This window comes from Panthera leo, chromosome Y (assembly GCF_018350215.1).
Source record: "Panthera leo isolate Ple1 chromosome Y, P.leo_Ple1_pat1.1, whole genome shotgun sequence".
NCBI classification, from domain to species: Eukaryota; Metazoa; Chordata; class Mammalia; order Carnivora; family Felidae; genus Panthera; species Panthera leo.
Window position 1 is genome coordinate 8171243 of NC_056697.1, and position 27808 is coordinate 8199050.

At 42.6% G+C, this 27808-nt stretch overlaps 1 long non-coding RNA gene across 1 annotated transcript; it reads right to left on the minus strand.

Annotated features, from left to right (window-relative positions):
* Positions 1-506: 506 nt before the first annotated feature.
* Positions 507-27777, minus strand: LOC122212659. The gene is made up of 3 exons (XR_006199253.1): positions 27697-27777; positions 21417-21541; positions 507-1859 (listed from the first exon to the last, which is right to left on the minus strand). It is a non-coding gene; the product is annotated as an uncharacterized LOC122212659 (long non-coding RNA).
* Positions 27778-27808: the final 31 nt, after the last annotated feature.

Consider the following 27808-nt stretch of genomic DNA (forward strand, 5'->3'; position numbering starts at 1 on the left):
GGAGATGGTTCAGAAAGAGAAAAGAAATGGAAATGCATTTTTGTTGAAAGTAAGAGAAATTTTGTCCTAAATGAGATTTGTTGTTTGTGGAGAAATGGCTTGGGACAAAATATGAAGGCAAAGAAAAGTTGTAGAAGGTTTATGAAGGACAATCTTTGGACAGGAATTTTGTATGTGGTTGGGATGAACTAAGGTTGCAATGGATGGATTTTAAAAGGACCCTGGTATAAGGTTAAAATTCTCTTCTGTGATGTTCAAAAAAAAAAAAAAAAGTTTTCATGGATTGTTGATCTGCTCTTGATAGGAAAATGTACCCAAAGGTTTTTTTTTTTTTTGTTTCTCTTGTTTGCCCGCAAAACCAAAGTTTATGTTTTCTCTTTTTCAGATCTTTGATTACTTATGTAAAACTTCTCAGTGTTAAAGGAGGTAAGTTTTACTAACTACTTACGTAAAACTTCTCAATGTTAAAGGAGCTAGCTTTTACTAACAACTATACAACTCTATGTATTTGCTTTTGAAATCTCTTATTGCCACTTTAGTTAAATAAGATCTTATTTAGGATGTGCTTTATAACTTTCTAAGGTTTTAGCAAACTTCCCAGGATTTAAATTGTAAATGAAGTCCTTTTGATGAGTCAGGCTTATTTGGTATGTTAAGTTACTCTAGAAGCACTGCACTCTCAAACCAATAATGGTAAACCTTAGGTTATATTGCTTGGGTAAATGCTATAACTGCTCAAATATAAATGCATTTCCTGAAGTTTTAATATGTTTTGGTAATAAGGTCATCCGTTGGTATTTTCATTATCAAAATGTTAGAAATAACCACATCTCCTTGGCAACTGCATCGTAATGAACTCTTTTACCACATCTTTAACTATGTCAATTTTTCTGATTCTTTTGTCATTTACAGTTACTGTACTTATCCTCTTACAAAATGTGTTTCATTTTTGAGGAAATTTATAAAAAGGGCTTTTAGGACAAACACAGGTATTTGACATCTTTTAGATTAATACTAAAGTGAGCCAGAATTGCCAGAATTAAGAAGCTGCATTCAAAGTGAACAGAATTAGTAACATGGGACTAAATGACTAAAAAAAGGATAGTTTTGTGACTCTTATTTTAAAGTATTGCTGGTTGCCTAATATTTGCTCTCAGAGTAAGGAAACTTTCACTTAGGATACCCATGATATACAAAAATGTGATTAAATATGCATTTGTAAACAAATGAAAGCATTTAACCTATCTAAATCCTCTGAAATTCAAAAACTCTCAGTGAGTGTTCTTTCTTTCATAGCAATTACAATTGTTTTCATAAGTCCAATAGGAATCTGTTCATCTTATAACAGTACACCATCAAAAATACTAGTTACTTTCCCAAGGCTTTGACTGGAACGTCATATTTGAGTGACATGCATAGACTCAGATATGACCAGACAGCTCAAAGGAACTGAGACTGACTTTATGAAACATGGAGAAATGTTGGCCTGATACCTTCCTTACAGAGTTCTCAGCAGCCTTAGCAGGTGAATAAAGAATGTCGCTTTCCTGGCAGGTGCAGGAACCTCAGGATATCTTGGGGACCTCATGAAGAGGCTTTTCCCCAATTATTGCCCAGGTATTGCAGGCATTTCTGAAAATAAGTACTTGGTTTTGCTTCTGGCCTGGAGAGGCTACTAAAAAAATAAAAAGTTCAATCTAGGTTCCTTATAAAAGTTTGCAGCAAAGCAAATTTTAAAAGATCTATATGATCAATCATTACTCTTGCTGAGCTTATGTAAATAGACTGAGTTTGTTAAAACTGGACTTGTATTACAGGTGAAGTAGTCTTGATTTGGCTGTTTCTGGAAATGAAGGTGTCTGGAGAGAGAAAGAGAAAAAAAGAACTATATTTCAATAACACCATTATGGATGTTAAATTCTAGTTCTGATTGTCTTTAAATGTTTGTTGTTTGCCTAACCTAGATAACTTGGACCATCTTCTTGCTTATTATTCTGTGGTGATAATAAAAGAACCCCATAGGCATATGATTAAACAACTGGAAAATAGGATGCACTCCCCCAACAACTGTGTATGAAAGTCCTTTTCTCACTGTAGAACTATACTATATTGCTTTATTATTCACTTAAGCCTGGGTTAATTCATAAATCTCTAAGTGAATATGCAAACCATATCCTCCCTAAATCTGATCTAACAGTTAGTAGAAACCTATCCCATATACACCTGGTTTATTTAAAGGATTGAAAATCTAACACAACAGGGGATTTAACTCCAAAATGGAAGGACCCTTTTAGGGTCATTTTGTGTACTCCCACTGCAGTAAAGTTAGAGGGACATTCTTCATGGGTTACTGTATCTAAAATAAAACCTGTACCTCCTTCATATGAAACCAATAAGCAAACCAATGTGCCTTGTCATTCCTATGAGCCTGCAGACCTCAAACTTCTCTTATGATGGTTGTCTCTTTCTTTTTCATCATCCTTTCCCGAATTTATACTAACATTTCCTTTCTATAATGGGCACAGCATTGTGTCGAACTACAACATAAGACAGTTTGCTGGATACGTGGAGTTTCCTCCATGTTGAGTCCATCTGGGATACCCTACTGGGTTTCTCCTTTACAAGGTACTGACTGACACACACTCCCTAATGCCTACTAAAAATTTTAGAGATAATATATAAAGATACCATGTTTTATCACCAATCAAAATGTTTTTTTCCTGGCCCATGATCAATAAGACTTGAAATTTGCCAGGACATAACCAGACTTCTTCACACACACACATATATTATTAAATTATTAACTGATTTTACAAACTGATTTTAATGCCCGCCAATGAGAGCCTACATTACAAATCCCTACCTATCACCATTCTAAGGATGGCATATATCAACTTTGGGATTCATATTTATGGCTCACACCCACCATTGGACAGCCCAGTCAAAAAGGGCAATTTTATGCTGGGAACAAAGAGATCGTACATAAGATACCTGAGCAAATAACACAAGGTATCTAGGGTTGCTATCATTAGAAATAAGCTCCCAAACAGGCTGGTGATTGGTTTGCTACTGATTGGATAAGGCAGCCTGGAATCACATGGCTAGCTCCAAATGGAACCCACTGCATATGTGGAACTACTCTATGACCCTCGCTTTCTCCAGGATGAATAGGTCACTGTACCTTAGGATTTGCCTGGATTCATGGATGCATTATTAAAATCATCACCACCCCAACTAACCTTCCAAATTTAAAATAAAGTTGGATGGGATCTGTTTTCCAATGACCATCTGTTATCCATTTTTCCTCCATCTGCAGAGTTAAAAAGTGTAATTTGACATGTGGAAGCTCTTAATATATAGACCACAGGACACTCAATGACTCACAAGACAGTATCTCCTTACTCAACACTTAAGTCGCACAGATACACAAAACACTTCTACAAAATAGAATGGTATTAGATGTTTTAACTACTGCACAAGATGGAACTTATACTGCCACAAAAACAAAATGCTGCGTATACATTACAAATTACCAGACATATTTCTGGATTTCTAACTGACATGAATACTCATAAGTGACATTTTAAATAATCCCTCTCATTCCTTTAGTGATTGGTTAAACTCCCGGACTGGTAGATTTTGTCAACTACCAAAGGACTCTTATTTGGGCTAATCTTTCTAGTTATTCTAATTATGTTTTGCTGTTTTCTCCCATGTTTCTCTACCTGGTGACAAGACTCCATCATTGCAATAACTTCAAGCCAACAGATGATCCTTTCTACTCATGGTTGTTCATGTATGTTGTCCACATAGGATTCACCTGCCTCCAGCCTAACTCCCTTATATGTTCCCCAACTGACCAATATTGATCCATAGATATGGACAACTCTACATCCCTACTCAGCAGGAGAAGCTACAGAAGATGAGACTCCACCTTCAACAACCTGAAAGGTTTATGGGTCAAAATTGTTCAGTTCAGGGGGCACGTGATGAGGGAATATGAGGCAGGCTGAGGTGCAAAACACAAGCTAGCACACCGCCACTTCCCTTCCCCCAGGTGAGACATGTACAATATTCCTTGGACACTCTCAGGTGCCCAAAAAGGGAAAGGACAAAAAACAAATGGTCAAACTGATAAAGAGTCTGCACCAGTTTGCCAGAAAAAGGCAAGCCAATCTATAGGTCAAAGTCCAGGAACTCCCTACTCTCTTAATGTTAATTATTTGCTAGAAGGAAAAACCACCTTACCTTGATGATAGATAGCTAGGCTTCCAGTAAGTCTTTAGCATGTGAAAGTCTCTTTGGAAACTTCTTCTCAACTTTATCTCCCCCCTCATTTCCATAAAATGCATAATAAAATCACCCCCCACACATGCAGTGTAGTTCTTTCTGCCCTCAGGCTCTGTTCCCATGCTTTAATAAAATCATCTTTCTGCACCAAAGAGGTCATTAAGAATTCTTTATTGGCCATTGGCTCCAGACCCCACAAACACCAAAACTTCATCATTACCACTGTAACTTTGGTCTTGTAAGGGTTAAATTGTAGTGTAGGGCTAACCTGTAGCCTTAAGAAATAACAGCTTTGTTTTAACACTGTACATTAAGAGATAACAGTCTTGTCCTATCAATCAAGGGAACAAAAGTTTAAGGAAAATCAACTGGTTTACTGTTTGCTTGGATTGGGGCAAGAGCATGTCTGAACTGTTTCCACGCCCATCTGGGAACTATTTCTTTGTTCTGTCCCCAGGTGATGATAAGACAATGTGGTCGGCTATAAAAACTCTGTACCCTGGCTGTTTGAGACCAGACTCTGGTCAAGAGTGTCGGTCCCAATCGATTGGTTGGCTATGCCTCTCATTGCAATAAATTTTGTTGTGACTGTCACTGGTGCCTGTAGCATTGTTTCAGGAGTCGTGTGGATGCAACAGTCTAATTAGTGTTACTTCTCTTTGATTACCATAAACGCTCCCCTGCCAAGATAAATGTTCGCAATCATCCTTTAAACATGGTCCACTGATATACATCTGAGTAGTCTCATGACTAATGTTTCACTAAACAGTAGTAAATAATTTTATCTGGGGCACCTGGATGACTCAGTTGGTTAAGCTTCTGACTCTGGCTCAGGTTGTGATCTCATGGTTTGTGAGTTTGAGTCCCACATCAGGCTCTGTGCTGACAGTTCAGAGCCTGAAGCTTTAATAGGTCAACTTATAAGATATCAGAAAGCTTATAGTATATAAATTCAGCTTAAACTCACCTTTCATGAATAGTTGAGATAAAAGGCTTATGTAGTTCCCTACTAAGAGTTATTGGAAATTACTAACGCCCTATCTTGCTTCTGTGACCTATCTCGCTTCTGTGACCTCGCCGGCTTGCTAAATAGATAACTTAAGACGCAAAACACTCCCCACCCCCTCTACCAAGATCTGGCCTAAGCAAAACCAACATGTAAAAATGCAGTACTCACTGCCCTACAGCATCTCAGGTGTCTAACTATGGTCATTTTAAACCCTCTTAGGACAAAGACCTTTAAATTGATAGGTTCCTGCCAAAACTAACGTCTGTGTGTCACAATATAATTGGCTACCATGAAATGCTGTAAATTGTAATTGGTTAACCAAATAATGACCTATTCTGACTTGCTAAAATCCATATAAGCTCACTGCTGCCTTTGTTCGGGGCCATTCTCTGCACTTTTCTCTGTAAGATTAGGAGATCAGGTTTGGCCCAGCCGTGAATAGAATCTTGCTTCTATTCGGCGTCTGGGTTTTTTTTGACAGCACCCTGTTTCAGAAGCCTGCTTACATTCTGTGTCTTCCTCTCTGTCTGCTCCTCCCCTGCTCATGTTCTGTCTCTCTCCTAAAAACAAACATTAAAAAAATTTTTAATAAAAATAACTTTATCTTAACACTCACCAGCCCCACAAAGTCCTGGAAGCTTTGCTTCCAAATTCCTGAGGTACTTCTGCTATATTCCTAACACCACTAACTAAAAAGCATATAATCAATCACTCCTCACAATCCCAGTGCAGCTCTTTCTGCCCATGGATCCAGTCCTGTACTGTAATAAAATCACCCTTTGCACCAAACATGACCCAGGAATTCTTTCTTGACCATTCACTGCTGTCCCCATACTAGTAACCATGCTTGAAATGCAGATATTGTAGAAATACCATGATCTTTAGGATGAACTACCAGAGTTCAAATTTCCACTAAGAATTTAGTTGTTATGTGATCTTGGTCCCTGTAGTTAACTTTAGTAAGCCTCCATTTTCCCCTTGTGAAGAAAGAAGAGAGAGAAAGATGGAGAGAAGGAAGAAGGAGGAAAGAAGGAAGGAAGGAGGGAAGGAAGGAAGGAGGGAAGAGGGGAAGGAGGGAAGGAAGGAAGGAAGGGAGGAAGGAAGGAAGGAAGGAAGGAAGGAAGGAAGGAAGGAAGGAAGGAAGGAAGGAAGGAAGGAAGGAGGAAGGAGGGAGGGAAGGAAGAAGGAAGGAGGGAGGGAGGGAGGGAAGGAAGGAAGGAAGGAAGGAAGGAAGGAAGGAAGGAAGGAAGGAAGGAAGGAAGGAAGGAAGGAAGGGGGGAAGGAAGGAAGGAAGGAAGGAAGGAAGGAAGGAAGGAAGGAAGGAAGGAAGGAAGGGAGGAAGGAAGGAAGGAAGGGGGGAAGGAAGGAGGGAAGGAAAGGGGGAGGGAAGGAGGGAAGGAAGGGGGGAGGGAAGGAAGGGAGGAAGGGGGGAGGGAAGGAAGGAAGGAAGGAAGGAAGGAAGGAAGGAAGGAAGGAAGGGAGGGAGGGAGGGAGGGAGGAAGGGGGGAGGGAAGGAAGGAGGGAGGGAGGGAGGGAGGGAAGGAGTGTAGGAGGGAAGGAGGGAGGGAGGGAGGGAGGGAAGGAGGGAAGGAGTGTAGAAGGGAGGGAGGGAGGGGAGAATGGGGGGAAGGGGGAAGTAGGAAGGGTAAAGGAAAGGAAAGAAGGAAGGGAGGAAGGAAAAATCTATTTATTTTGTTGAACTGTTTTGAGAGTTAAAAATAACATTTTAGGTCACCAAAGACAGGAATTGGCATACATTTAGTTGCACTGTTAGATTAAACTGATAATATGCCTGCCTGCTTTGATCAAATCACATTCAGCTGCCACTTTTGCAATGACGCCCACCCTGGCCACCATATTGACACTGTAGACTGCCCCACATCTACATATTTCTAGTCCATTACCTTACTCTTTTTACTTTTTCCCATAGTTTTTATCTTCTTTTAACTCACTATATAATTGGATTTTGATTATGCTTATTAAAGCCTAAGTACACAAATTCCAGGAGGGCAGGGATATCCAAATTGTCTCAAATAGTACTTGGCAGGTGGTAGATGTTCAGTAATTTTAGGGACATTTCAAAACTGGAAAACAAAACTGTGGTCTCTAGGAACACTGAAAATATATGTAGAAATGATGACTAATACCATCATAAGCAGAAATATTCATTTACTAGGACATTAACACATTAATTGCTCTAAAAGTTGTTGCTGAGAATCCCAGAGAAAACTCATTATTGCTCTTGGAATTAATTAAAGCTTCAGAGCAGAATGGAGAAAACTATCTGGTCATTCTAAGGAGTGTTATTCATAGTACGAATAAAAGAAAAAGAGAAGAGAAGAAAAGGCACCACCCTTACAAATTTAAAGTAATGAAGATGTGGCATTATAATTAGATGCCAGTTCATTCTCACCCTGTGTGTTAAGTCAGCTTGGGTTCAGGACCAGCAGAGCACATAGTGGAAATCTCAAATGAGAACTACTGGGAGAAAGAGTTAGAGGCCATGATGTGTATTCCAAGTTCAGAAGCCAAGCTTTGATTTATGCTTTCATTCTTTGACATGAAATGAACCTTCTTAAAGTTTCTCTGCATACAAAGTCAAGAGAAGTTAAGCAGTAATCTATGTTATCAAACAAATATCACTCCTACATGGATAATTATACATGATTCTCATTTCCTTTTACAGTAAAATTCACCACTATTACATGTTCTTCATTGCAAGAGTAATTACATATATCATCAGTTTATTACACACACACACACACACACACACACACACACACACACACACACACACACATACACACACACACTACATCTTTATCCATTCATGTGTCAATGGACATTTGGGCTCTTTCCATACTTTAGCTATTACAAATACACCTGCTGTAAACATTGGGGCGCATCAAACCTGAAAAAGAAACCCAAAACTGGAGGCATCACAATCCCGGGCTTCAAATTGTATTACAAAGCTTGATCATCAAGACAGTATGGTACTGGCTTAAAAACAGACACTGAGATCAGTGGAACAGAAGAGAGAACCCAGATGGACCCACAGACATATGGCCAACTAATCTTTGACAAAGCAGGAAGTAACATCCAATAGAATAAAGACAGTCTCTTCAGCAAATGGTGCTGGGAAAACTGGACAGCAACATGCAGAAGAATGAACCCGACCACTTTCTTACACCATACACAAACTCAAAATGGATGAAAGACCTAAATGTAAGACAGGAAGCCATCAAAATCCTGGAGGAGAAAGCAAGCAAAAACCTCTTTGACCTCGGCCACAGCAAATTCTTACTCAACATGTCTCTGGTGGCAAAGGAGACAAAAGAAAAAAAGAACTATTGGGACCTCATCAAGATAAAAAGCTTCTGCACAGCGAAGAAAATAATCAGCAAAACTAAAAGGCAACCGACACAATGTGAGAAGATATTTGCAAGTGACATCAGATAAAGGGTTAGTATCCAAAATCTATAAAGAACTTATCAAATTCAACACCCAAAAAACAAATAATCCAGTGAAGACGTGGGCAAAAGACATGAATGGACACTTCTTCAAGAAGAACATCTAGATGGGCAACCGACACATGAAAAATTGATCAACATCACTCATCATCTGGGAAATACAAATCAAAACCACCATGAGATACCACCTCACACCTGTCAGAACAGCTAACATCAACAGCTCAGACAACAACAGATGTTGCCGAGGATATGGAGAAAGAGGAGCTAGCTCTTTTTGCATTGTTGGTGGGAATGCAAACTGGTTCAGCCACTCTGGAAAACAGTATGGAGGTTACTCAAAAAATTAAAAATAGAACTACCCTGTGACCAAGCAATTGCACACCTATGTATTTACCCAAGGGATACACGTATGCTGTTTTCAAGGGGCACATGCACCCCAATGTTTACAGCAGCGCTATTGACAACAGCCAAAGTATGGAAAGAGCCCAAATGTCCATCAGTGGATGAATGGATAAAGAAGCTGTAGTATATATATACAATGGAGTATTACTTGGCAATCAAAAGAATGGAATCTTGCCATTTGCAACTATATAGATAGAACTAGAGGTTATCATGCTAAAAGAAATTAGTCAGAGAAAGACAAATATGATATGACTTCACTCATATGAGAACTTTAAGACCCAGAACAGATGAACACAAGGGAAGGGAAGCAAAAATAATATAAAAACAGGGAGGGGGACAAATCATAAAGAGATTCTTAAATATGGAGACAGAAAGTTCCTGGAGGGGTTTTGGGAGGGGGAATGGGCTAAATGGGTAAGGGGCATTAAGGAATCTACTTCTGAAATCACTGTTGCACTATATGCTAACTAATTTGGATGTACATTAAAAAAAAAGGAAAAAAGAGAAAAAAAGAAAAAAAAAGATCTGTTTTAATGAAAGGCAGATAGTTGGTAATTGGGTCTTTAATATTCTCTCCATAATATTAGTGAAACAAAAGGTGGATTTTGTTTGCATCCTGTTTGTGTATGTATTTATGTGTGTTACAATTGTGAGATTTTTTCTTTATCTGCTTCTGAATGGCATTGCTAAAATTAATTTGTAAAGGACCTCTGTTTAATTGGTTTAAAGGCAAGTCCTTGAAAAACTGGGTATTCTAAAACTCAGAAAGATAAGAACTGACCCAACTGTATTTCAAGTTTAGGTGATTGGAGATAATCTTTGATAAATTAAAATTCAAGGACATGTCTCTAGTGTTATTGGGATTAAGTATAAAACTTACTCTACCACGATTTACTACAGTCAGGTAAGCACATGTTAAATCTGTTGCAATTTCTCGAAAAAGGTCACTTAAAATAATGGTTGATTTTGTTTGTGTCATGTCATGAGTAATTGTTAAGAGCAAACAGAAATTAAAGTTTACGTTCAAATAGGTTCCAAAATCTCCGGTAACCTGAAAGTTTGAAGTTTTATTAAGTTAGTATCTAAATTGGGTTAAGGTCATTGACATCTAAGTGTCTTCCAAATAAATAAAATACTGAAACATTTAATTAATTATTAAGTATAAGTTTGTCTGCTTTTGTATTATTACAGAGAAACTAAACATAAATTTGGGTAAGCTAGCAAACATATTTTATATTTTACTGAAAGTTGTCCTATGAAAAGGTAAGGCACCTGGCTGGCTCAGTCCATACAGCATCCAACTTTTGATCTCAGTCAGGGTTGTGAGCTCCAGCCCCATGTTGTACATGGAGCCTAACTGGAAAAACAACAACAACAAAAAATCTTAAGGAAAGTTGTACTATGAAGACATATTTCTAGAAATTATTATATTCATAAATTTGCCAATCTAAAGAATTCTGGCATAACAGTTCACAATTAGTTACTAATGAAGAAAAAAATTATAGGCAGTATAAATTTCTTTCTAAGTCAGCATGACTGTGTATAAGCTTTGCTCAAACCAAAAGCTTGACTCATGGCACCATGCATGCATTGTACACTTCCTGTGTACACACAGGAAAACCATTCTATTTCTCAAGGAGATATCCGTCAATACTCCTAGTCCCCTGCATTCCCTTATAATAAAAGTCACGACTCCTGCATACATGTTAATCTATAATTTTTTCACTTTTCACAAGATGTAAAAGAATAAAATCCTATAAAAACTGTACATTCTCTGGAGGTTTGTTCCTCTGAAGACCATATTTCACAGGCAGCGGTCCTAATGGGGTTGAATAAGATTCTTGCTCTTACTTTTATAGATTCTAAAATATTTGTTCATTAGGCATACAGCACAGGTTTCTGAAAAGTTTAAAATCATAAAACTAAACCCTGTAAGCATTTGTAGAACAACTGGAAGGACCACATTCAAACAGAACAAGAATTAATAACATGGGAATAGAAGGACTGAAAAAGATGATTATATTTTTTATGACTTATGTTTGAAACAAGGGTAATTCTCACACACAGCTAATACCAACTCAGTGGAGAAAAACTTACAGCCTTTCCCCTCCAATCATAAACAAGGCAAGGATGTGAAACATGGCTGATTTGCTAATATTTGCTCTTCCAGATTTAAGGAAATCTTTTTCCTGAAGATATCTGTGACTTATAGAAATTTGATTAAATATTCTTTTGTACATAAATTTAAACATTTATATTTTCTCATAATAAAAACACTCCAGTTCAGAAACCGTAAATGATTATTCTTTTGTAATGCCCCCGATTTTGAATCCGAGAGACCACCAAGGAGCCAATACTGATGCAAACGCACAGGGGTTTATTTGCAAGCTCGAGCTTGGGCCCAAGTATACCCGACACAGCGGAGCAGGGACTTGGACCTGTAGGTTAAAAGGTGTAGCAGTTTTATAGGGGCCAGTGGCCAATGAGATTGTAACACACACATAAAGTTGCATAGTCATGTCAGTCCACACGCAGGTGGCCAATTGAATTACAATTTACCCTATAGTAACTGTTTGAACTAGCTCATCACTCTGGTCAGAATTGGCGCACAAGTTTGGCGGGCAAAAGGCGGGGTTTAAGAATTGGGGTGCAAGTTTGGCGGTTAGGGGTTCCGCATTCCTGTATGAGCCAGTTTCCAGTAAGGGTGTGCTCAGCGGCTTGACTAGGGTGGGGGAGTGTCTTAAGCAATAAGCAGGTCATGTGGGGGTTATACATGAGATGGTGGGTGTAGCACAAAATGAAGTTAGTCTTGCTGTGCTTGTCCAGGGGTAGGGGATTTTGGTTAAATTCCTTGGGTCCCACACTTTCAAGGCAGTTATAATTATTTGCATAAGTTCAATAAGAATCTTCTTGTAACTGGACACCATTGGAAATAGTGGTTATTTTATGGAGGCTTTGATTGGAATGTCGTATTTCATACCAACAAGCATAGACTCAGATATGACCATATACAGCTTTAAGGAATTAAGGTTGACTTAATGAAACAAGGGAGTCATAAAGCCCCTTGGAAATGTTGGCCCGATACCTTGCTTAGAGTTCCCAGCAGCCTCACCAGGTGAGTAAAGAAGATCGCTTTCTGGCAGTTGCAGGAGCCTCAGGAGATCCTGGGGACTTCATGAAGAGGAATTTACCAATTCTGCAGGTATTGCAGGCCTGTCTGATGGAAGTAGCTGACTTGCCTTCTGGTCTCTAAACGCTACTCAAAGTTCAATCTAAATTCCTTATAAAAGGTTCCAGCAAAGCAGATTTTAGAAAATTTGTATAGTTAATCACTATTCTTGCTGCACTTATTACATAACAATTAGACCAAGTTTGCCAAAAAGAGTACTTGTTTTACAAATTACTCTTAATTTGGTTATCTTTGACAGAAATGAGTGACTTTTAAAGAAATTATGTCTCACTCTTCTCTTTCCACCCATGGAATGTGGTCACGGGCACTTGCAAATGGGTCTTCTACTAAAACTATCAGCACTACTTCCAGTGCTGCAGGTGTTGTGGGATTCTCTGAGATTCGCTGAGGGAAAAAGAGGCTGGCATGCATGCATGGGCACACACCCATACCCACAGTTGGAATATGTGTGATATTCCTTGGACATTTCGGCTACCCAAGAACAAAGGAAAGGGATTTAAGTGCTTGCCATGGTATGTGGGAAAGTAAGGCAAATGAAAACTTAAATTCCCTTACTGCCTACAGCCCACTGACAAGTCCTTTAAACAGGGAGAGTGACCCCCTTCTAGGAGCTCTGCTGCTTTGATGATGACACTTTGCTCGGGGCAAAAGAGAACCTTAGCTTAAGATTATTCCAACACTGGGGCCCCTGGGTGGCTCAGTCAGTTAAGCGTCCGACTTCGGCTCAGGTCATGATCTCGCGGTCTGTGAGTTCGAGCCCCGCGTCGGGCTCTGTACTGACTGCTCAGAGCCTGGAGCCTGTTTCAGATTCTGTGTCTCCCTCTCTCTCTGCTCCTCCCCTGTTCATGCTCTGTCTCTCTCTGTCTCAAAAATATATAAATGTTAAAAAAAAAAACAAAAAACAAAAACATTATTCCAACTGTAAGGATCCTGTAAGTTGACTTCCTTTATCTCAACTGTCCCAGGATCTATGCTGGCATTCATGCTCCAAGCTTACCGTCCCTGATATACATCTGAAAGGTCTCATGATTGAGGTTTCATTGAAAGGTAGTAAGTGCCGTTTCCCTACTAATAGCTAGTCCCTCAAGTTTCTGGAAACCTTGCTTCCAAAATACTTTAGACACTTTCTCTATCCCTGACCCCCCTCCCAACCTGAGGGTATAGATAAAATAAGGTACTCATCACAACCCCACAGCAGCTCTTCCTGCCCATGGCTTCTGTCCCCATGCTTTACTAAAATCACCTTTTTGCACCAAAGACATCTTTAAGAATTCTGTTTTGGCCATCAGCCCTGAACCACGCCACCACCACCCCAAAACATAATCAACAGCCATCTATGTCTGGTTCTCCTGTGTCCAGGAGTGGGCACATACCCAGCCACGGCTTCCACAAGCACCTCACTCAGCGTTGCCATCTGACAGTGAGTCCTATGGACAGTGATAAACCTGCACACAGTGCTGTGGCTTCCTACAATTCTGTACAGTATCTGGTGGGCATGTGCTGCCCCTGCCCTTTGGAGAGCTGGACGTTGACCCCACTATCCCTCCTGCCTACTGCCTGTATACCTCCAAGCTGCCACCTTCCTATAAGGAGACTTGCCAAGATTGCCAAATTTAGAAAAGACAGCAAACCCTCACCCCTCAGTAACTCAGCCCTTTCCCAAATGCTGTAGGCCTAGAGAACCTGGCAGGGTACCAGGAGACAGGCTTCAATTCTCAACACCCCTAGCAATAGCCCTGGCACCCCACAAAGTCAGAAGAAATATTTCTTGAACCTCCCAATATCGCCAGTGAACTGTGCTCAGAGGAAACCAGTGTAAGGGTACTTATAGCTGGGGACCCCCAACACTCCACTAGAATTCTTCCCCAGGGAAGGCCAGCTGTCCAGCACATTGCTGGAGCTCCGGCCACATTACTATGTAACATCAGTGAGCTAAGCCAGTTAGCCCAATGTTGGCCAAACACATGTACCAATGTAAGGGTTAAATTGTAGTGTAGGGCTAATGCTTAGCTTGAAAAATAACAGCTTTGTGTTGACATTGAAGGTTAAGAGATAACAGCCTTGCTTTACTCTTATAAATTACGCCTCATACTCTTGTAAATTAGGCTTCACCAATTAAGGAAACAAAAGTTCAAAGAAAAGAGCATCAGAGGCAGGGTCAAGGAGATCCACTGGTTGCAACTTAGAGGCAGAAAGTCTAAAATAAACACCTCATTAGGCAATTGTTTATAACTCATCTGGCAACTGTTTCTAACTCATCTGGGAACTGTTTCTTTGTTCTGTTCCCAGGTGATGATAAAACGATGTGATCAGCTATAAAAACTGTGTACCCCAGCTGTTCGAGGCCGCACTCTTATCAAGAGTGTTGGTCCCGATCGGTCGGCCTTGCCTCTCATTGTAATAAACTTTGTTGTGACTGTCACTGGTGCCCGTAGCATTCTGTTCCAGGAGTTGTGTGGATGCAACACCAACAAATACTAAAGCATGAGTACACAGGCTGCTGAATTCAGCCCCAGCCCCACCAGCCTGAGTCTCTGAGCTCAGAACTAGCTGTGACACCTCAAGATTTTTGGAGAGAGAATAAAGTTCATTTCTTAAAAAGAAATAATACAAGTTTCAAGTGAGAAGGAAAGCTGGTAAACAGAGAAAATTGCCAGTCCGAGGTCGGATACTCCCCTTGCATGCTTTTTTTGGCTTCTGCAATCTTGCTTGCTTCTTCAAGCAGCCAGCAGCCAGGAACCAGAAGCTTGACCATAGTAGCCCTGCCCAATTCGGCTGTACAAATGTACAAATGACCAGTAAAACCTGAGCCGAGTGCCCAGCCTTTGGAGGTGACTTCGCTGGAGCAGCACCCATGCGAGAAATAAAGTCTGATTCCCTGAGTACATGTCACTTATACCTTCTTGGGTGCCGAGTATTTGCTATAACACAGTAACACACCTTTGTAGATGTCCTTTTCAAACACTTGTCAATTAAAGAAGTTTAATTTTTCATTTGGCTTTGTTTCCCACATCATCTTGATAAAGGAGCATAAGGCAAGCTGAGGGCAAAGCAAAAGCTAGCAACCTCTCCCCTCCCCCCAGGTGGGATATGTGTTCTATTCCTTAGGCACTCTTGGCTGCCCAACAACAAAGGAAAGAATACAAAACAAATGGCTAATTTAGGGATCACAGTTATGTAGGACTTGAGTCTCCTTCAGTTTACAAATACCTTAGTAAATTACACAAAAAATGGCAGTCTTATCAGTAGCCTAATCTCCACAACCCTGTACAGTCAGTTTCCTGGAGCCCCAATGTCACCCTCCAGTCCATAGTGATGTGGGGAACAAAGGCAGGAAGGAAATGACAGGCACAATTAAATTTCCTTATAATCTGCAGCTCATTGACAGATACTTGAGGCAGGCAGAGTGTAACAGCCCTCCAGGAACTGCCTACTCCTACAATGTTAATTCTTTGCTAGAGGGAAAACAACCTTAGTTTACAATAGCCAGGCCTCCAGTCAGGTGAGTCTTCTTTAGCACATGAAAATCCTTTTGGAAACTTCCTTTTTAATTTACTTCCCCAAAACCCAACTATATATAATCAATTTCTCCCTAAGGAACCCTCAGGTCCTATCCCTGTGCTTTAATAAAATTGAGGAAGGAGCATAAGGCAAGCTGACACTGCTTGACAGAGCTGACACCCCTACATGCTCAGGTGGAATACATGTGATTTCCTCAGGCACTCCTGGCTGCCCAAGAAGAAAAGTTAAGAAAACAAATGGCTAACTCATAGAGATCACAGTCATACAAGACAAGAGTCTCTATCAGTTTACAAATATCTTGGTAAATTGTAAGGAAAGGCAGTCTTATCAATGGCCTAATCTCTAAGAACTCCCTATTGTCTTAATACTTCACTATAGGGAAAAAAAAAATCATAGTGTGACAATAGCCAAGCTTCTAGTAATCTGTAAATCGTCTTTACCATATGGAAATCTCTTTAAGAAACTTTGTCTTGATTTTATCTTCCCCTACTCCTCAGTATATAACCAATCACTCCTCACAACCTCAGTGCAGCTCTTCTCTGCACATGGGTCCTGTCCCCATGCTTTAATAAAATGCGTTTTGCACCAAAACATCTCTACTCTTTCTTGGTCGTAAGCTCTGGACCCCGTGAACCCCCTCTCCACCCCATCTGTCATGACTAATGTTTTACTATTTTACTAGACAATAGTAAGTAACTTTTATCTTAACAGCATCTAACTCCTGAAGGTCCTGGAAACCTTGCTTACAAATTCTTTAGCCTTCTGCTATCCGTAACCCCTAGTAAGTGAAAAGTATATAATTAGTCCCTTCTCAAAACTGCAGTGTAGCTCTTTCTGTCCATCGTTCTATCCACATGATGGGGTTTTGGGGTGGTAGGGGTGGTTTAGGGCAGACAACAAAGAAGGAATTCTTAAAAACATCCTTGGTGCAAAAAGTGATTTTATTAAAGCATAAGGACAGTGCTAAGGGAGCTTGGGGCAAGCTGAGGGCAAATACAGGCTGGCGCGCATGGGTAGACGCACACACGCGCGCACACACACACACACACACACACACACACACACACACACACACACACCCACCAGCCCAGGTAGAATATGTGCAATATTCCTCAGTCACTCCTGGCTATGCAAGAACAAAGGCAAATGAATGAATTCCCTTACTGCCTGCAGCCCACTGACAAGTCCTTGAGACAAGCTGAGTGATCTCCCTCTAGGAGCTCAGCTGCCTGGCCAACTTTAATGGGGCCAAGAGTGAATCTTAGTTTAACATTATCCCAACCTCTAGGGTCCAGTAAGTCTACTTCCTTTATCTCAATGGCCCCAGGACATATGCTGGCTTTCATACTCCAGCATATGGTCTCCTGAGATACATCTGAAGGGTCTCATGATTGAGGTTTTATTAAATGGTAGTAAGTGGAATTTCCCTAGCAACAACTAACCCCCTCAAGGTCTTGGAAACCTTGTTTTGAAAACACCTTAAGAGACTTTCTCTATCCCTGACCTGAGGGTGTATGAGTTACCTGTCAAGACTCCAGTGCAGTTCTTCCTGCCCATTGGTCCTGTCCCCCTGCTTTAATAAAATCACTTTTTGCACCAAAGACGTCTTCAAGAACTCTTTCTTGGCTGTTCACTCCAGACCCCACAAACTCCCCATTACCCCAAAACTTCATCAGACAGGATCCATGGGCAGAAAGAGCTGCACTGGAGTTGAAAAGTCTGAATGATTATATACCTTCAGGTTGGGAGGGAGTCAGGGATAGTCAGGGGGTTAAAGACAAAGGAATTTTTATGTATTTAAGGAGAGTCACAGAACCCTGGTGGGGGTGTGGGGGGTTGGCGGCTCAATATAATGTTAAACCAAGATTCCCTTTTGCCCACAGCAAAGTGTCATCATCCAGGCAGCCAAGCTCCTAGAGGGAGGTCATTTGGCCTGTCTCAAGGACTTCTCAGTGGGCTGTTGGCAGTAAGGAAATTTAATTTTTTATTTGCTTTTTTCCCACATTAGCATGGCAAGTACTTAAACCTCCTTAAATCTTCATAATGATGATATCAGGGCTCCAGGAAATGGAAACTATAGGTTTCCAGAGATTAGGCTATGGATAAGATTGTCCTTTTTCTTCAGTTTACTAAGTTATCTGTAAACTGAAGGAGACTCCTCTCTACCCTGACTGGGATCTCTATCAGTCAACCATTTGTTTTCCCCTTTCCTTTGTTTTTGGGCAGCCTGAGGATTACCACACATATCCGACCTGGGTAATGGGGTGCTGCTAACCTGTACTTTGCCTTCAGTTTGCCTTAGGCTCCCTAAACACCCATGCTTTAATAAAAATACTTTTTTGAATTAAACGTCTCAGGACTTCTTTCTTGACCATTTGTTTTCAGACTTCTTATCACATCAGAACCTAGTAGAAAGGCTAAAGCTTGTTTTTCAGAGAAACATTTCCTACTAATCTGCTACAACAAATTCACTAACAGTCCCTGCAGAAGCCTAGACTCAAGGTCAATTGATATGATTGAAGGCTATGAAAAAGCAAAGATGAATTTATAACAGATAAAAAGCAAAGATGAATTTATAACAGATAACAAGCCCAAGACCCCCACCCAATTCAATAGCAGCTCTCAGAGTATTACCACAGCCCTTTAGTCCTAAGATAACCCCCTAAAGTAAAGGGATAAATTTAGCCTCATTATGATGTTAAGTCTCCACCCTAAAATAAACATGAGATGTATGTTACATATATATTTATTTAATGTTCATACTCTATCTTTCCTCATGAATAATCATGAATTTCCCTACCTTTTTATCAAGATGTATATATAAGATTCTCTGAATTTTTTTCCTGTCTATTCCAATACTACATTAGTTCTTTCAAACTGTTTTTACTGGAATCTCTTACTGCCCATATACCTTTGTTATAAATTTGTATCATATATTTTTTTTAATTTTAATGTTTATTTATATTTGAGAGACAGAGACAGAGTGTGAGCAGGAGAGGGGCAGAGAGAGGGAGACACAGAATAGGAAGAAGGCTCTGGGCTCTGAGCTGTCAGCAGAGATCCCAACATGGGGCTTCAACCCACAAACTGTGAGCTCATGACCTGAGCCCCAGCTGGATGCTCAGCTGACTGAACCAACCAGGCACCCCAAATGTTACATCATATTTAAAGCTACATGACATAAACCAAGCTCATGTACTATCTTTGGTTGTCAGGTTGTTGGAGAAGTAAATAAAGTACACCAAAGATGGCCAAAGGGGCTAAAACAGACTCTGGTCTCTAACTTAGAGACCCCTCTTCTGGAATCTTCTTCCTTTGTTTGCTGCCTGTGAGAAAACCCTGCAGATATGGAAGCTGACAATTATAAATTCCATCCCCCCCACTTGCTTGCTTTTACCCCGCCGGAGTAAAATAAATCTCCAATCCACCAAGATCTCCGAGTGCCACTTGGTTTTTTCACCAGTGTTCCAGCCTGGTTCTGTAACATACTTGGTTCCCTGACTGGGAAACCTAACCTCGTTGGCCCATTGCTGCCACCAGTTTGGGAGAACCACGAGGCAGTGATGGAGAGAGGGATTGCAAGGGAGAAGGCATGCCCTGCCTGAATTTTGGCAGTCTCCTTCTCGGTTGCCTCGAGCTGGCCCTGCTGAGGACCTGGGCCTGATGTTGGAACCGGTAAGGCCGGGGCCCTGAAGAAGTCAGGCCTACTCAAAAGGGTTGAAGGGGGACCTGATCAATCCCTGGAGGCCTTAATAGGTCTCACAGGTAGAAAATTTTGCGGAAGGGAATGTAATAGACTCTGGGGTGTGTGTGTGTGTGTGTGTGTGTGTGTGTGTGTGTGTGTGTCCCTGAAGAAGTCAGGCCTACTCAAAAAGGTTGAAGGGGAACCTGAACAATCCCTTGAGGCCTTAATAGGTCTCACAGGTAGAAAATTTTGTGGGAGGGAATGTAATAGACTCTGGGGGGGGGTGTGTGTGTGTGTGTGTGTGTGTGTGTGTGTGTGTGTGTGTGTGTGTGTGTACAGGAGGGAACGTAATAGACTCTGGGGTGTGTGTGTGTGTGTGTGTGGCTTGGCCAGCCAGTCGAGTTAGAGTTTGTGACTCCATGGACAGGCACCCGTAAGGTCCCCAAAAGTGTCGTGGTGAGACTATAAGGTCTAGGGTGATATCGGATCAGATTCAGATCGCGAGTTACAAAGCTGAGTCTGCTAAGGCCAAACCTCACCTAAAGTTTCCCTCCGGAACAAGACCAGAGGAGTATCTGATTGGTCCACTCATCCGAGAGGATACCCACCCTTTGTTTGTCTTTGTCACACCGAACATGAAAAAGAAATTAATAATGGGAGCAAAACAGAGTAAGATTTTAAATGTCATGCTCAAAAATTTTAAAAAGGGATTTTCAGGCAATTACGGGGTGAAAATGACACCTAGGAAGTTAAGGACCTTTTGTGAACTAGAATGGCCCATATTCAATGTAGGATGGCCTCCAGAAGGGACATTAGATGCTCAAATAGTGCAGCACGTTTGGCTAATAGTCACTGGGAACCCAGGCCACCCTGATCCATTTCCGTACATCGACTCCTGGCTTGAAATTGCCCCAAATCTCCTGCCTTGAAGGTGATTCATCATTAGCAAACAGAGCCAGGCAAAGGTTTTAGCCACTTTATCTGGAGGCTCACCAGGGAGCCAAAGAAGTGACCCACTGCTCCTCCAATATTTAAAGGAGATGTGGAGGAAGATATTGTTTTTCCACCTCCTTATAACTCTTCAAGCTCCCTCCCCCTCCCCCTGAGCTTGAGACTCCTCCTGCATCTGTCTCTCCAGCCACAGCCAGAGTCAGTGCACTTGCCACTGCAGTCAGTGCTGCCCATCTCCCCGCCCCTCTCAGACCCAGATAACCCACCCCCACATGGGCCAGCAGCCAAACTGCGCCCCAGACCCGACCTAAAACTCTCCAAACGCATGTAACGGAGACAAGAGAGCCTGAAAGACAGAATGAGGATGGACCAGTCCAGACCAGCCATTCCATGATGGGTTATCTACCTTTCTCTACAACCGACCTCCTCAATTGGAAACACAACACTCCACCATACTCCGAAAAGCCACACGCAATGGTTGACTTGATGGAGTCCCTCTTCCAGACCTACTCACAGACTTGGGAAGATTGTCAACAGTTACTCCATACTTTGTTTAATTAAAAATAAGAATGACAGAAACATGACAGTACCTAGAAGATCACACATCTCCAGGAATCAATGACCCTATTGTCTGGGCTCATGCTGCATGCGTGAAGAACGCCCAACAGGGGATTTCACCACAGAAGGAGGACAGGGCCACGTCTGATGATACCTGGAAGCCCTCCTTCAGGGAGTCTGAGCTGGAGTCAACAATCCCATGAACATGACTAAAATATCATCAGTCACACAGCACCCTGGGGAGTCTCCCGGAGACTACTATGAAAGATTATGTGAAGTGTACCATGTATACGCCCCGTTTGACCCCAAGGTACCAGAAAGTCAACAGATGGTAAATACCTCTTTTGTGGCACAGGCTGCCCCAGATATCCGATGAAAGCTCCAGAAGTTGGAGGGCTTTGCCAGATGAATATCACTCAGCTGTTAGAGGCATCAATACAGTTTTCACGAACAGAAATTTGCAGCTGAAAGAGAAGTGAAGATTAAAAAAGAAGACCACCTTTCTCACAGCAGAACCAAAGAACAGATGCTGCAAAGGTGGGAAAACCCAACCACAAAAAAGGGGGAAGCCCATAGCCCCTTTAGCAAGGGACCAGTGTGCATACTGCAAAGGTAAGGGAAACTGTAAGAATGTCCGAATTGGATGGGGACTTCAAAACCCAGCCAATATCTGGAGGAACCTCGAGGTGCGAACCCTCTTGATCTGGCCGGGGTAGAATTGGACTGAGGGGGACCGGACTCTTTGTTTCTTGGCCCCCATGAACCCACGGTTGAAATGAGGTGGTGGGCTGAACAATAACTTTCATGGTTGACACTGGGGTTGAATACTCCTTTGTTACTTCCCTGGTAGCGCCCTTAGGCCAAAAGACAGCAACCATACTTGGGGCTACTGGGACACAGGCAATGCAACGGCCCTTCTGTCAAGCTCAACAAGGTGCACTTGGGGGTCACAAGGTCCGGCATGAGTTCCTCTCCTTACGTGACTGCCCGATTCCTCTCCTGGGCCAGGATCTACTCTCCAAACTTGGGACCCAGATACCTTTTGAACCCACTGGACACACTAGCCTCCAATGAAACCCAAGGCAGAAGGAAACCCTGGTCTTGGCGATACCCCTGCCAAGGGAAGAAGAATGGAGACTGTTCTGTGCCCAGGCCTTACCTGGTAGCCCCTAAGAATTCAGGCTTACATTCCCCTCCCTATGGGCTGATGATAACCCGCCTGAAATAGCTTGGAATCGGGTCCCAATCATTGTTGACCTGATCCCTGAAGCTCAACCTCAGACACCAAGGCAGTACCCCATTCCACTAGAGGCTAGAATGGGCATACAAGAGCACCTGACCAAGCTCAGAGGAAGAGGTATTCTAACTGAGTGCCAATCAGTTTGGAATACCTCACTCTTGCCAGGCAAGAAGCCAGGAGGACACCAACCAGTACAGGATTTGAGGGCCAGTAGCAAAGTGACAGTTTCCTTACACCCAGTCATTCTGAACCCTCAGTATACTCTCCTCAGCCAAATTCCGTGGTCAGCCAGAAGGGTTGCGTGCTTCGACCTAAAGGATGCTTTCTTCTGCCTCTGCCTGGCTCCGCAAAGTCAATCATTGTTTGCCTTTGAATGGACTGAGCCTGTTACAGAGCGTCAGATGCAGCTGACCTGGACACTACTTTCCCAAGGTTACAACAACTCGCCCATTCTTCTGGGGGAAGCCCTAGGTTCAGATCTCGCTGACTTTCCGAAGGAAACCACAGGGTATGTCCTTCTCCAATATGTAGAAGACCTCCTCCTTTCCAGTGACACCAAGGAAGACTGTATGAAAGGTACACAGGCCCTCCTACAGCTCTGATCCTACTTGGGGTACCAGGCCTCATGGAAAAGGGCACAGATTTGTCCACAGCAGGTCCAATACTTAGGCTCCCTCCTCACAAAAGGAAAAGAGAATGAGGACCAGAAAGGAAGAAAGTGTGGCACCACACTGCCTCAGCCCCAAACAAAACGAGGCTTGTGTGAATGTTTAGGGGCCGGAGGGTTCTGTCGCATTGGGAATCCTCAGATGCTCAGCCATAGTCAGGTCCCTCTATGACCTGTTGGGAGGACCAAACTGGGAGCCCCTCGCATGGACTGAGGAGGCGAGGGCCGCTTTCACAGAAATAAAGTTGGCTCTGGGACAAGCCCCAGCCCTTTGTTTGTCTGACATAGAAAGGCCCTTTAACTTCTTCATACATGAAAAGGAGTACTCACTCAGAGCATGGTGCCTTGGCAATGTTCTAACTGTCAAAAAAAAAAAAACAAAAAAAACTTGATCCTGTGGTTGCAGGATGACCCCTGTGCCTCAGAGCTCAGAGCCACAGTCCTGCTCATCAAGGATGCAGACAAGCTCACACTGGGCCAAACATTTAATGTTAAGGTCCCACACACGGTCCTGTGGCTCACAAGCACCCAAGGATATCGTTTCCTCTCCATTTCTCAGCTGACACAATCCCAAGGCCTTCTCTATGACAACCCAAGGCTCACTCTCGAAACAGTATAAGAACACTAAACCTGGCCACCTTCCTTCCCACGGAAGAGGGAGAACCCGACCATGACTATTCTGGAGTAGTGGATGAAGTCTATGCCAGCCACCTGGACCTCCAAGACCAGGGTATAACAAGCCCAGAGATCACCCTGTTCAGTGATGGGAGCAGCTATTTACAGGAGTGCAGCCAAAGAGGGTATGTGGTAACCACACCACGGAAGTTATGGAAGCCAAGGCCTTGTCAGAAGGATGGTCGGCACAACGGGCTGAACTGTACGCCTTAACCTGAGCCCTCATCCTTAGCAAAGGTAAACGAGTTAACATCTACACTGATTCCTGGTATGCCTTTGCTACTGTGCATGTACACGGGGCCATCTATAAAGAAAGAGGCCTCCTTACTGCTGCAGGGAAAACTATCAAAAACGAGGAAGAAATACTAAAGCTTCTTAAGGCCGTATGGCTACCAGACAAGGTAGCTATCCTACACTTTAAGGGACCTCAGAAATGAGATGACCCCATAACTCAAGGAAATCGCCTGGCCGACAAAACAGCCAGAGCAGCCGCCTGTGGTGACCCAGGTGAAGCTCCTACCTACACTCTGACTCTTGCACCCCAGAAGGAAGCCTCCCCACCCCTGGACAAAAATGAAGAAAGAAGTTGGGCCTCGACAGAAGAGGGCACATTCTAAGCAAAGAGGGATGGTGGGTTTTGTCCCATTGTCTATGGGAAAACACCCAGTGAAGGAAAACACCACCTCACGCACCTAGGGAACACGGCACTAGAGGCCCTCTCCAAAAAGAACTACTATCTCAGCCAGCTGCCGGCATTATGCCAAGCTGTCAACAAACAATGTGTAACGTGTGCCAAGAACAATGCTTGGTCTGTCCCCACGGCCGCTGCCTGGCTCACAAAGGATGGGGGCCACCCCTTTCAAAGACTTAGGGGTGGACTTTACCAACATACAACCAAATAAAGGGTTTAGGTACCTTCTTGTAATAATCTGCACATACTCGAGATGGGTCGAAGCATTCCCAACCAGAACAGAACGAAGTCATGAGGTGGCCAAAGCTCTTCCACAGGAGATTGTTCCTCTGTTGGGTTTACCCTTAACCATACACAGTGATAACGGACCTGCATTTGTGGCAGACGTTATACAAACCCTGACAGAATCCCCCAACATTACCTGGAAACTGCACACTGCTTACCGACCCCAGAGCTCAGGGAAAGTACAGAGGGTGAATCGCACCCTCAAGGAAACCCTGGCTAAGTTCCACCAAGAGACTAATCTCCCATGGCCATATTGACTACTGCTGGCCCTCCTGCATGCCAGATGCACTCCTAGGGCATTGGGAGTCTCCCCTTTTGAGTTATTATATGGGCAACCCCCCCCCCCCCCACACACACACAAACACACACACACATGTTTAGGAAAACTCCCAGGAGACCTACACCAGATTGGAGATAAGGGAATAGGAAAACAGCTCCAGACCTTGGGGCCAATCCTAAACAAGTTACAAAGATACACCATAGAGAGCGCTCCTGTTTCCGGAGGGATCCCCATTCACCCCTTTCAGCCAGGAGACTCTGTGTGGGTCAAAGATTGGAAGAGGGAACCTCTTAAACCACGGTGGACTGGGCCTCATACTGTTATTCTAACAACTCCTACAGCCTTTAAAGTTTCAGGTATCACCCCACGGGTCCATCACTCCAGAGTTAAGAAGGCCAACTCACAAGAACCTACAACCTGGCGAAATGATCCAGATCCAGTCAACCTGCTTAAACTGACCCTCAAAAGGTAAACTGGCCCCTGAGACTTCCAGCCCTGCTCCAGCCACACCCCAGAAGCTGGCTGGCCTGTGCACAGCAGAAGCTTAAAGAACCAACACGTGAACCTAGCTCAGTGGTTTGGATGCAACTCTGCCAGCTCTTGCCCCTTACTGGTGTCATCACCCTGGTCTTACTTCTTACTGGTGGGCTGATAGAGACTGCACCAACAAGCTGGACATGGGACAAAAGATGCATGCTGGGTCTCACATACCTCCTCTGGATGGGAGGGTTATCAAGTATTGCCTGGATATGATGATAACTTCTCTCACCCTCACACTGCCGCTTACCCACTTTGCCCCCAGGATTGTTATATGACAATAAGGGGGGTCAAGGGCATTCAGTGCCTTCACCTCCCTCCACAAAGTGTGCTACAAGGGAAAAACACCCACTCTCTGTCAGCTGCAGGGTTCCCCAAGGACTAAGTATTGGACTGAGGATATAACCAAAAATATCAGTAACCCATGTCACAACAAGGGCCTCCAGAGAGGGAAGCGAGCTTGCTACACTTACCTTCCTCAATGAGGGATCTCGAACAGGGGAGGGGTGCACTACAGGGCCCTTCAAAAAGTCATAAAGGATACCCAGGATAGGGTAATACAAGCCATGAAGGCGACTACTCCCTTGGCAGCCTACCAAGGTTTGAAACTTCAGCCATCAATTAGATGCCTACCAATTCCCCACTCCAGCATTGGGCCGACACTGTTCTACCAGTCCTCCATAAAATAATCACATGCAAACCTGCTTGATGTGCTTGTCCCTCAGCCAGAGGGCTTACTTAGCCACTCCAATCCCTTTGACCTGGAAGCTCCTGAAAATCTCAAAACCAATACCTGTCTTAACTGGACCCCTGGCCACTAGGGTCCTTCTCACAAATGCCGACAATCTAATCCGTACAGTCCCTAAAGTTCTGAAATCCCTCTCTATGCGGAAGAAATATAACCTTAACGAGGACTACAACCCTGTGTTCAACCCCTGGGGTGTTCTATCTGTGTTCTAATTCAGCCTACCGATGTTTAGAGGCCAACTGGACTCAGATATGTTATTCTGTCTTCCTAACCCCAGAGATATCCATGTACACTGAAGATCAGTTCCTAACAACCTTTAGCCCCACCTCCCAGGCTAAATGGGCAATCCTGCTACCCTTTCTGATAGGAGCCTGAATTGCGACTGGAATAGGAACCAGAATAGGGGGCATAGATTCATCTGTAAGACTATACCATAGACTATCTCAAGAGCTAAATGAAGACACAGAATGGGTGGCTTTTCTTCATTAAAGAAAATAAGCAAAAAAGAAGTAATCTGAATGGAAAATATATGAAAAATGAAAAAACCTGGTTCCCACAAAATTAATGTCATACACCCTGCATATACCAGAAACTTCACATCTGTTCTGCAACTTTCTGAAATGTCATTTGCCTAACAACTTTTAAGATTTTAGTTAAAAAAAAAAAAAAAGTACACAGAATGTTCCCACTAAAGAGCGTTTCAAAGATCGTGTACCCTCAGCAGCTGTCCTAAATTGCACTCAAGTAAAACATTCTTTTGGAAATTCTAAAAGGATTGTTCAATTTCCAGGAACAATTATATTATCAAATCCTTCTGAATATTCATCTCAAACCATAATAAAAGTAGCCTGCTTACCCCTGTTCAGGGAGTCAAAGATAACTGTTGAGGCAACTTCTCTGGGTATAGTCACTTGTCTGTAACTCAGCAAGAAGCAGGCACCACTTTGGTCCTCTGCCAGTTCTAAAATTAAATTCTTAAATATACAGTTATTACCTAACCATGTTGAGAGCTCTGCCAATACACAACAATGAAGAGCCTTAAATAACTCAGTTCTGGCTTCCTTCAAACATTTTCTTTTCCTTTTTTTTTTTTTTTTTTTTTGTCCTTAAGGTGCAAAAATGCTGGAATACAAATATCAACCACAATTTGGCCATCCCGTGATAGCAAATTTCCAGTTGTTTTTATATCTTAAAAATGCAATTAAAGAAAGAGACCCAAATTAAAAAAAAAAAAAAAAACCACATTTTTTTAAACACCGACTTACTGGTAATATTTCCACTAAAAAAAGTGATTCTCTTGGATATGCTTTTTAGAAGCCTTTGGTTTCTCTATGCTACTATGCTAACTGCATTGAACGTAGTCATTTAACACAATGAACACTTACCCAGAACTCGGAAAACAAACTAGGGACTTTTGCTCTTGCCATCTCTGGGCCCCCTGAACTCTTCACCAAAACTCCCTGAGACCATAAACCCATTTTGCCTTATTTAATTACCTAAACAAGAAGAAAACCTTCCCTTTTCAGTATCATACCGCAAATAAGAATCCCACGTTTCCGGCCTCCCACAGACGAAACGGAAACGGCTCCTGCCTTACAAGCGCGGCAG